Source organism: Lycium barbarum, chromosome 12 (genome assembly GCF_019175385.1).
Source record: "Lycium barbarum isolate Lr01 chromosome 12, ASM1917538v2, whole genome shotgun sequence".
In the NCBI taxonomy this organism is placed as follows: Eukaryota; Viridiplantae; Streptophyta; class Magnoliopsida; order Solanales; family Solanaceae; genus Lycium; species Lycium barbarum.
Window position 1 is genome coordinate 46,700,139 of NC_083348.1, and position 11,580 is coordinate 46,711,718.

Consider the following 11,580-nt stretch of genomic DNA (forward strand, 5'->3'; position numbering starts at 1 on the left):
GGAATGGTAGAGACCTAGAGGAAGTGCCGCTGAAAAAGAAAAACATAGCAGAGACAGAACTTATCCCTGCTAAGCGAGCTGAACCAAAGCAGACACCTGCAGAGCAACATGTAGAGGAAGTGGTGCGACCACCCCCTCCCTTTCCACAGTGACTTCAGAAACAGAAAGCAGATTCGGCTTGCAGGAAATTTCTTGAACTCTTAAAACAGGTACACATCAACATACCTTTGGTGGAGCTTCTGCAAGAAGTCCCAAAATATGCGAAATATATTAAAGATGTGGTCGCGAACAAATGGCGTTGGATAGAGTTTGAGACAGTTGCACTTACTGAGGAGTGCAGTTCTAGAGTGAGGAGTAAAATCCCTCCAAAGTTGAAAGATCCGGGCAGCTTCACAATTTCGATTATGATTGGAAACATTAAAGTTGGGCTAGCATTTTGTGATTTGGGTGCTATTATTAATTTGATGCCCACCTCTGTGTTCCGAACGTTGGGTTTGGGGGAGCCTAGGCCAACCACTATTACATTGCAATTGGCTGATCGATCTCTTGCTTATCCTGATGGTATTATTGAGGACGTTCTTGCGAAGGTAGGCCCATTTATTCTGCCGGTTGATTTTGTGATACTTGATTATGAGGCAGATAAGAGTGTTCCTCTCATCATGGGGAGAGGCTTCTTGGCTACTATTGATGCTGTGATCCGAGTGAAAGATGGGAAGATGTACATGATAGTTAATGGGCAAGAGGTGACTTTTGATGTGTTTAAAGCCACCAGACTTCTATCCCATTATGAGGAGTTGAAGATGATTTATGTGGTGGAACTCGAGCTCACAAATGCCGAGTTAGATCACTTTCTAGCCTCGCGAGACCCGTTGGAGACAGCTTTGGTATATGGGGAAGATCTGAAAATTGATGCAGAAGTGGAAGAGTGTCTTAGCATTCTTGACACTTCATGTGCTTATCTACGAGCACGTACACCGTTTGAGGAGCTAGACAGACCAGAGTCATGGCAGAAGCCGAAACCATCTACTGAAGAGGCTCCCGTTCTTGAGTTGAAACCATTGCCTCCTCACCTTCGCTATGCTTTCTTGGGTAGTGGAGACACATTGCCCGTAATCCTCTCTGCTTATTTGACTGATGTGCAGGTTGAACATGTATTACGAGTGCTAAGAGATCGTATCCGAGCCCTCGAGTGGTCGATAGCTGATATTCGAGGTATTAGTAGCTCGTTTTGCATGCACAAAATTTTATTGGAGGAAGGCAGCAAACCCAGTATTGAGTGTCAGAGGCGACTGAACCCGATCATGAAAGAGGTGGTGAAGAAAGAGGTAATCAAGTGTCTTGACAGCTGCATTATTTATCCCATCTCGCACAGCAATTGGGTGAGTCCTGTGCAATGTGTCCCGAAGAAAGGGGGCATAACTGTGGTGGAAAACGAGAAGAATGAATTGGTGCCTCAATGAATTATTACGGGCTGGAGGATATGTATTGACTATCGCAAGTTGAACAACGCCACCAGAAAAGATCATTTTCCTTTACCCTTCATGGATCAGATGCTTGGCAGATTGACTGGGCACGATTATTATTGCTTTTTGGATGGTTATTCGGGTTACAACCAGATCATGATCGCGCCCGAAGATCAAGAAAAGACCACATTCACATGTCCATATGGCACATTTGCATTCCGGAGGATGCCTTTCGGTTTGTGCAATGCTCCAGGTACCTTCCAGCGATGCATGATGGCTATCTTCACCGATATGGTGGAAAATTATGTGGAGCTATTTATGGATGAATTCTCTATTTTTGGAGATTCTTTTGATGATTGTTTGAACCATCTTGATGCCGTGTTAGCTTGTTGTGAAGAAACAAACTTGGTACTTAACTGGGAAAAATGCCATTTCATAGTTCGAGAGGGAATTGTTCTTGGGCACAAGATATCGGGAAAAGGAATAGAGGTTGACAAGGCGAAGATTGAAGCAATTGAAAGATTGCCACCACCCGTTTCAGTTCGGGGAGTGCGCAATTTTCTTGGGCATGCTGGCTTCTACCGACGGTTCATCAAAGACTTCTCTAAAGTTGCTAATCCACTGTGCAAGATTTTAGAGAAAGATGTGAAGTTTGTGTTCAGTGAAGCCTGTCTGACGGCGTTTGATGAGCTGAAACGAAGGTTGGTATCTGCTCCTATTATCATCGCACCCGATTGGTCTTTACCGTTTATTTTAATGTGTGATGCAAGTGATTTTGCTGTGGGTGCTGTCCTTGGTCAGAAAAGGGAAAAGATCTTTCATCCTATTTATTATGCCAGCAAGACACTTGATGCAGCCCAGATGAACTATACTGTCACAGAGAAGGAGTTATTGGCGGTTGTCTACGCCTTTGACAAATTCCGATCATATCTGGTGGGCACGAAGGCAATTGTCTACACTGATCACACGGCAGTTCGTTACTTGTTTGCAAAGAAGGATGCAAAGCCGAGGCTTATTCATTGGGTTCTGCTGCTGCAAGAGTTTGACATCGAGATTCTTGATCGAAAGGGCACAGAAAATCAGGTAGCAGATCACCTATCGCGATTAGAAGATCGGGAACATGTGGATGTAGCAGTGGCGATTAAGGAGACTTTTCCCGACGAACAACTCTTTTCTCTTAAATCAGCTGAGGTGCCATGGTATGCAGACATGGTGAACTTTATAGTAAGTGAGGTTTACCCCCCGGGTGCTAATCACGAGAAGAAGAAGCGGATTTTGCATGATAGTCGTTTCTATGTGTGGGATGAGCCTTATTTCTACCTATCGCGATTAGAAGATCGGGAACATGTGGATGTAGCAGTGGCGATTAAGGAGACTTTTCCCGACGAACAACTCTTTTCTCTTAAATCAGCTGAGGTGCCATGGTATGCAGACATGGTGAACTTTATAGTAAGTGAGGTTTACCCCCCGGGTGCTAATCACGAGAAGAAGAAGCGGATTTTGCATGATAGTCGTTTCTATGTGTGGGATGAGCCTTATTTCTACCGGGTTGGCACAGATCAGCTGATCAGAAGGTGTGTTCCAGAGGAAGAGGTCTCAGCGATTCTCGAGAAGTGTCACTCATCACCCTATGGAAGACATCATGCTGGTGACAAAACAGCTGCCAAGGTACTTCAGTCCGGATTCTACTGGCCAACTTTGTTCAAAGATACTCATGAATTTGTGCGAGCATGTGATAGCTGCCAGAGGACCGGAAATATCTCCAAGTGTCATGAAATGCCTTTGAAGGGCATCTTAGAAATTGAGCTGTTTGATGTGTGGGGTATCGACTTCATGGGTTCCTTCATACCATCCAAGGGGAATAAGTACATATTGGTGGCTGTAGACTATGTCTCGAAGTGGGTGGAAGCCATTGCACTTCCCACCAATGATGCTAGTGTGGTGGCGCGATTTCTGAAAAACAACATTTTTACAAGGTTTGGGACCCCTCGGGCCATCATCAGTGATCAAGGTACGCACTTCTGCAATCGGCTCTTTGATAAATTGTTGCTCAAGTATGGGGTGAAACACAAGATAGCGACTCCTTATCACCCTCAGACGAGTGGTCAAGTGGAGGTATCGAACAGAGAAATCAAAAGGATTTTGGAGAAGACTGTGAGCGTAAGTAGAAAAGATTGTTTATTAAAGCTTGATGATGCTCTGTGGGCATACAGAACAGCTTACAAAACTCGGATTGACACATCTCCCTATAAGCTCGTTTCGGTACGGAGAAATAGAAATAGGCTTGGTATCTGATATTTGGCACAAATATCATGTTTTGTGTCGTATTACAACTTCTTCTTATGACTTTTATCGCTTAATTCATGATGTAACCGTCGTATTTGAACTTATGTCGTTATATTTCATGTGTATAGGTACGATGACGACAAACGATGGAAACTGTACTTGAAATGATTGGAATTCGTAGCATATGTGGATTGGCTGAGGTGACGAGTCGAAGACCGCAAAGGATGAACTAAAAGGAGATTTAATCGACTTAAGAGACCTCGCTTTCCTTCCGCATCGCGGAAGCATCGGGAGAAGCCTCAGAACTTCAGGCCATCGAGGCGCATCACGTGAAGAAAGCGGAACAACCAACTCAGTCATCAGCATCTCGCGATCCTTCCACATCGCGGAAGAAAAGCGAGAAGCTTCAGTACTCTGCGCGATCCTTCCGCGATACGGAAGGAAAGCGGGGATCTGCGGAAGTTCTCCCGATTAGACTAGGATTTGGATTCCTTATTTGTTATTTTTACCCTAGCCTATATATAGACGTTTTAATAGCTGAGAACAGTGTGCTAGGATAATTGAAGGATTTGTAAGCCACCGTTCTCCTTTTTCTCTCTCTAGGTTAATTTATTTTTCATCTTCTTCAACCCTAGTTTATTCATGGCTTCTTTTGTCTATGAACGAATCATGAGTAGCTAAATCTCTTAGTTCTAGGGTTGTGGCGAAAGACTTGAAAGTTGATTTGATGACAATTATTATCTATTGATTTTCCATATTTTGGGTTGCTTATTTATTCTTGATTTTAATTGTTTGATTATTTGGCCAATAGTTAGACACTATCTGTGGTGCGTGAATTGAACTTGAGAAAGGGAATTCACGTACGTAATAAGAATAAATAGAATTTGTTCGATTTAATCGTTTCGCTATTGAGGATAGAGATATACCCTTTAGCCCTACTTAGTTGAATACGGAGAAATAAATGCGTTCTTGTTACCTCTGATGACCATAGAGATATAGGCGTTATAGTAACATCTACAAGCTTGTGAGTAGTTCGAGAGAATATCATAAAGCATAATTAACCCGTTAACTAGTAACCCAGGAAATAAAATAGGTGGAATTGTCTGAAGATCAACTGGATTGTCGAAAGCCATAACCCTAGATCTTTCTCTCATCTGAAAATTCTTACAGTCCTTGTCAACATAGTCCCAGTCATAAAAACACCCATCACAAATTGTTTACTTTTCAGTTTTAGTTTAGTACAACAAACAATCTTGATTTTCACATTCTTGAATAGTTTCATTCGAATTTGAATTAGTTTAACAGTAGAATCTAAGTCTCTGTGGGATCGATATGTGGACTTAATAGTCTATATTACTTATACGACCACGTATACTTACGTGTGCGATTGGGTGCAACAGTGTCTGGCAATACATCAATAGCAAAGTCGATCTCTCTTTTCGAAGGAAGACTTGGGAGTTCATCTGGAAATTCATTCACTATCGGAACGGATTGGAAAGTTGGTGGTATTGTTCACTATTCCGCTGTTGAATCTTCTGGTATTGTTCTTAGCGGTTGTATATTAGATAAACCTATTTCTTCATCTTCGCTATCTACTTCTTTTTGTTTTCCTTTTTCTAATTTATATAACCTGATTTCTAATTCGTTCATTCTAGTTTCTAATGTCATTATTCTTATACTAATAGTAGGGTCTTCTATTTTTTTATGTCTTTCTTCTTTGTGTATATTTGTCTTAAATTCCTTTTCTATACACATGATACATCCTTCTATAAAATAATTTTTACATTTTGCTCTTTCATCTCTACTAGAAAACCATTTACAAGAGAAACATGCATTACTATCTAAACCTTTATTTCTTTCGAAGTCGTGACTACAGTCTTCTGATATATTTGCTAAATTATCCATTTGAATTGGTTCTAGGTCTAGTTTTCTAATCCTATCTCATTAATTAATTCTTCTGCTTCTGAGTCTGATGAGTCCGTTTTAATTTTTACTTCAATATCTACACTTACTACGGAGTATATACTTTCTGTGTCTGACATATATTCATCTACATTTATTAAGGTTTCTTGAAAGTCTTCAATTAGCTGTGAATTTCATGTCTTATTATTTATTCTTTTTGGACATGTATTTATTAAGTGTTCTACACTCCCACAAGTAAAACATTCTAGTTTATTTTAATAATTTCTATCTGTTCCGTATTTTCTTATATGTCTATTTCTGTCTAAATAGGGTTATCTGCCTGATGATTTTCTAAGATAGTATTTATTTATATTGTATTGAGGGTAATTTCTATTATATTGGGTTCTGTATTTCTTATACTTTTTCTTTTTATAATTGTCTTTATCGTAACTCTGAGTAGTGTATACCACGCTTTTACAAAAATTCATCTCATTTTGTTTTAATTGTTTTTGTATTTGTATATGTGTGCATTTTTCTTGTAGTATATCCATTATATGTTGTAGTCTATGTCCTATTGACCATTTTAAATTAGGATTTTGTACTAATCCGTCTCTTTTATTCCATATGTCTTTTATTTCTCTTCCTAGAGCTCCTGGTCGTTTATTAAATAATTTCTTTCCTAGTTCTTGGTCAAAAGCGTTTCCACTAATTGTACAATAATAAAAATAATCATTTATTTTTTTTTAATCTGAAACCAACTACTATTACTTAACTGCTCTAATTTAATTAAAGCATTTCTTTGTAGTTGTCACGACCCAAATCATGGATCATGCGGGCACCCACACTAACCCTCCCTGGTGGGCGAACCCTTCAGTAACTACCTTAATTTGAATACAACATGCGGAATAAATACTTTTATTATAAGAAATTCCCAAAACCTGGTCTAGACTGATACAAGAGCTTCTAAGAAGTTTACAATTTGAAGTTTACAAGAGAACAAAAGGTTCTTCTATAGGCATTCTTTTCCCTGATGGTTTTATATTGTCTATAGGTTCTCCTGCTGTTCTAAAAACTCTTCTTCTAGGTACATTTCCTGTGCTCGTGTCTACTGTGTATTGTTCTCCTGTTGTTCTCTGAAATAGACTAGAACTAAATGCACTAGATTCCATTAATTCTTTTTGTCTTATTATTGAGTCTAATTCTATTTCTTCATCACTATCTTGTATATCTTCTAATATTTTATTGAAAGCGTCTGATTTCTTTTGGTGTATATGTTCTACTCTATATCCCCAATTATCAGTTCTAGCTTCACATAATTTAAAGTGACTTATAGTTTCTTCTATTGTTAGATCTCCTAACTTACATCCTTTACATCTAAATTTATATTTTTATTTTCTCTATGAAGTCCTTTTGCTTCTTCTATAGCTATGTCTACTTCAAATTCTTTTTGTATTAATTCTATGTTCATAAGGGTTGACTCAGTAGTTTCATTTTCATCTAGAGTACTTTCTTCTTCTATGTCTCTTTATGATGTATAATTATAATTGGTAAATCTTATAGATGTCTCTCCTCTAGAATTAGTGTACATTAGGTGTGACTCTGGCTGTAGAATCTTCTTTCTACTAAATTCTTCTAATTTCCATTCTAACCCTGCGTATTCTTCAGGATTTATTTTTATAGGTTTAATTAAATTTATTCCTCTATTTCCCATTAATTCTACGACATCTTCTACTTTAATTTAAACTTAGTATTACTATTATTCGTCATTTTTCCTAAAAATCCTATGCACATTAATATATTATTATATATTATTACCATTACACATTTCTTCTTATCCTTTAGTCTGTATTCCTATTTTTATATATTTTCCAAATTCTACTAAATTCATTATAAAGTATAGACTAATATAAAAAATTCCTCCATTATTTGTCATATCTACCTCTGTTATTCCGATTATTGACTTCTTCATGTCTGGCCATCTATCATCGTAAACTACTATTAAGACTTTAGTTCCTAAATTTTTTCTAGTTAATCCTTTTAATCCTATTACTATTAATCCCATATGCATTAGCGTCCTTCCAGTGTTTTTTATTTGTCTTAAAGCTTCTGGATTTATTAGATTTATAGTAGTAACTTTAGTTCCTATGGCTGACAACTGCTCTTCTCTATAATGTCTATATAATTGTGTTGTTCTTGAAAACTGTCCTATGTTGTATAAAGTCTTTGGATTTAATAGTTTTAATTGATTTTGTTAGAAAATCTGTATGTCTCGGTCTACATCTATTACCTCACTTGGTTGTTTTTCTCTGGTGTTCTTCTGCTTAAAATTCTTGATAAGAAATTGTTACCTATTCTATTATCTGAAAAACTTACTCTTGGTCTTTCTTGCCTTTCTGATCCTCCTTCGTTTCTTGATCTAATTGGAAGAAGGTCTATTTTTGTGCTTTTCTAGTTATTTTGACTTTTTATTTTTGAGGTGTTATTTCTACCTTTTTTAATTGGTCTATTAATTCTTCAACTTCTTTATTTTAGAGGTCTCTTTATTTTTCTCTTTTTGTTGTTCACTTAACAACCGAACGCGCTCACTTATTAATTCTAACATTAGTACTATTATTTCTATTTTCTTTATTATTTCTAATATTAATGAAATTATAGTAATATTTTGTTGTAGTGTTATTTGATCCGATTTAGCGTTAGGTAGATAATCTTTATAGTCTGCTGGTAAAGGTATAGACTTTTCTATTAATTTTGAGGCTTCTTCTTGAGCTAAGGTTGGACTACTCATGAAAGAGTGATTTCTTTTAGTTCTTCTACTGTCTTTTTTAATTCTTTAATATCAGTAGCAAAATCTTCTACCTGTTGCGTTATTTTAGAGACTATTTGGGTTGTCTTTAGTTCTATCCCTTTTGTTTTTTCTGTAATAACTTTAACTAACTTTTCTATTTCCGTCTTTGTAGGTAATTTTTCTAGATTAAATTTGTTAACTAGAGTCTGGACTTTCTTTTCTAATTCTAATTCTTGTGTTTTTAAGTAATCGAGATTTTGTTCTAATTTTTTGAAAGTTTTCTTTTGCTTAGTCTGGGATGCTTCTACCACCTCTAATATTCTAGTAATGTCTTTATTATTTTCTTGTATTTTTTCACTAAAATTTATAACTAAATCTACTAATGTGTTCAACTGTTTGTCTTCACTATGTAATATATGGTCTCCGTTACTGAAATTACACTTTATAATACTATGTTATTTTAATGCTCTATATTTATTTTCTGGGTATATTCTTAAGTCTAAGTATTCTAGATTTTTTAATGTATCTATTTTTCTAGCTTTATTTATTACCCTAACGGAATCTTTATTTTACAAACTTTCTTTTGGTACTCTATATTAGTTGTAAGTCTTTCTATATCTTCTCTTATACCTTGTAATTCCCATGTTATAGCAGAGATTGTCTCTTCGTTAATCTGACTTTGTAAGAGTCTATTGTTTATTAGTGATGATAATGTTTCTGAATTTATTATTCTAAATATGCACTTAAGGCTTTTTCTACTTGTCTATATTCTCGTCTTTTCTCTATATCTCTATATAAATACCAATGATTGATAGTTATTTGTTTAACAAAGAGTAGTGTTCTCATACAATTAATATGGTCTAAATCGCTTTTGGTTCTTACAGGTCTTTCTAGATTTTATATATCCTAGTAACTTATATTCCAATCCTGATATTATATCTCTTAATTCTTGTAGTCTTAACTGGTTTTCTTTGGTATTACTTAATTTAATATATTTTGGGTATAGGTTATTTAATTCTTGTTTGACTTTTAAATAATGATCTTGCATCTATTAACCTAAAGGCATAAACTTTCCTTTTTGTTCTAGCTGTCTAATATAGTCTTCAGTTCTAAATATCTCGTTGTTGGTAAAATGAATTTCCCAAAGGAGATTATTTCGAAAACTTAATACTGCTGTATTATTATTCAGTTCTTCTCTATAAGTTGTGTCTAAATAGTTAATGTGTTCGGTAAGGAACTTTCTTGAGCTTCTAAGGTTTACTAGTCTTTGTCGAGTAATGTAGATCATGCGATAGTGAAAACTTATATGTTTAGCAAAACGGTGTTGTCTCATTAACTCTTGTCTAACAGTAGGTATAGGTGCTTGCTTTCTTCTTCTAGCAGAAAAAAGGTCTTCTCATATAGTCTTAGATGAGTCTTAGGTTCCAAAAATCTTCTCGTTCTGATACCAAACTTAGGAGGGGGTAGTAAATTTTTCAAACTTAGAAGGGGGTAGTAAATTTTTCAATAAGTTCTTTCAATAAGAAAAGGACAAAGGACAAAGCAGGAAATTAATGTTGTTTTCAAATATTTTTAACAATCCTACTCGGTACTTCCTCACTCTTATATTTCTTCTTCTCATGTAGTTATAGTTTTAATTAATTTTCTGTCTATCTCTCAAAATTTTCATTTTTGTTTAATCTGGACTCTGTCCAATCACGAGTCTTGTTATACTGTTCATCTCTTTCTCTTAACCTTTGTTCTTAATAACAGTCTTCTTTAACCACACCCTGGTAACCACGACCAACATTGCCCTTTATCATTTGGACATTAAAACGACCTATTTTAAAACCTTGAAATTTACAGGTTAATCCATCGAGGTTATTAAGAAGTTAAGAGAATGACCATATACTAAGAATAACAAATTCATGATGACAAGGAAATTACTTAAACATAATATTCATATAATCACAAAATAATTTACATAATATGGAGATTAGTACAGAAAACATAGTAAATAAACTTACATGGTTTGAAGAAGGAGAGAGGTTTCCCTTTCGGGGAACCCCAAAAACTATTGCACACTAGGGGGTAGGTATTAAAGACTTAATAGTATTTTACAATAGGAGCTTATATTACAAAGGTTTTTGACTGGGCAAAAGATTGGGGCATTTGATGAAAGAGAAGGGGTATATGAAAGTTTTCTAGAGAGAGATGGTTGGTGCTCTTGTTCGTGATGTCTTTGCTTCTCCACAAATGCTGCTATTTATAGGCGTCTGGCGGACTCATATTTATTTTTTCTCGGTACTTACCACTTTGTTAAGCACATAACTTTTCTTCACTTTTATTACTATATTTATTTGGTTTTGCCTTTAATACTGCTCCCCATCCTTCAAAGCATCCATCTGTTTCTATACTTAAATAGTCTGTTTCTAGGGGCATATTTAAGTCTGGAATATTTTTTATTTTTTCTTTAATTTTTTGTATTAATCTAATATCTTCTGTATTAAAGTGTTTTTGACCATTTGATCCCGTTTTTTAATACAATGGCGCTGCTATTTTTCCTAAGTCTTTTATAAAATTTCTAGCATAATTTACTATTCCTAAGAATTTTATAATTCTTTAACATTATCTAGTTTATCTGGCATTTCTAAGGCCTTTTTAGCTATATGAAGTTGCAATTTTATTTTGCCATCTCCTAGCATTACTCCTAAAAAGTTTATATGGTTTTTACATAATTCCATCTTTTTCTTGCTAATTATTATTCCATTTTCTACGAATAATCTAAATACTGTCTGTAGGTGTCCTAAATGTTCTTTCATGTCTTTACTAAATACTAATATATCATCTACATATACTAGGACAAATCTTTTATAGTCTCCAAATATACTATCCATTTTTCTTTGAAAAATTGGTGGAGCTGTCTTTAATCCAAATGGCATTACTAACCATTCGAAATGTCCTTCAGGACAGGTAAATGCAGTCCATTCTATACTTTCTTCATGCATTCCTACCTACCAATATCCTGATTTACAATCAAATTTACTAAAGATCTTTTTACTTTGTATTCTATTTATTAGTTCTGTTTTGTGTGGTAACTTATATCCATCTGTTCTGGTGTTATCATTAAATATTTTGTAATTTATTACCATTCTAGCTTTTCCT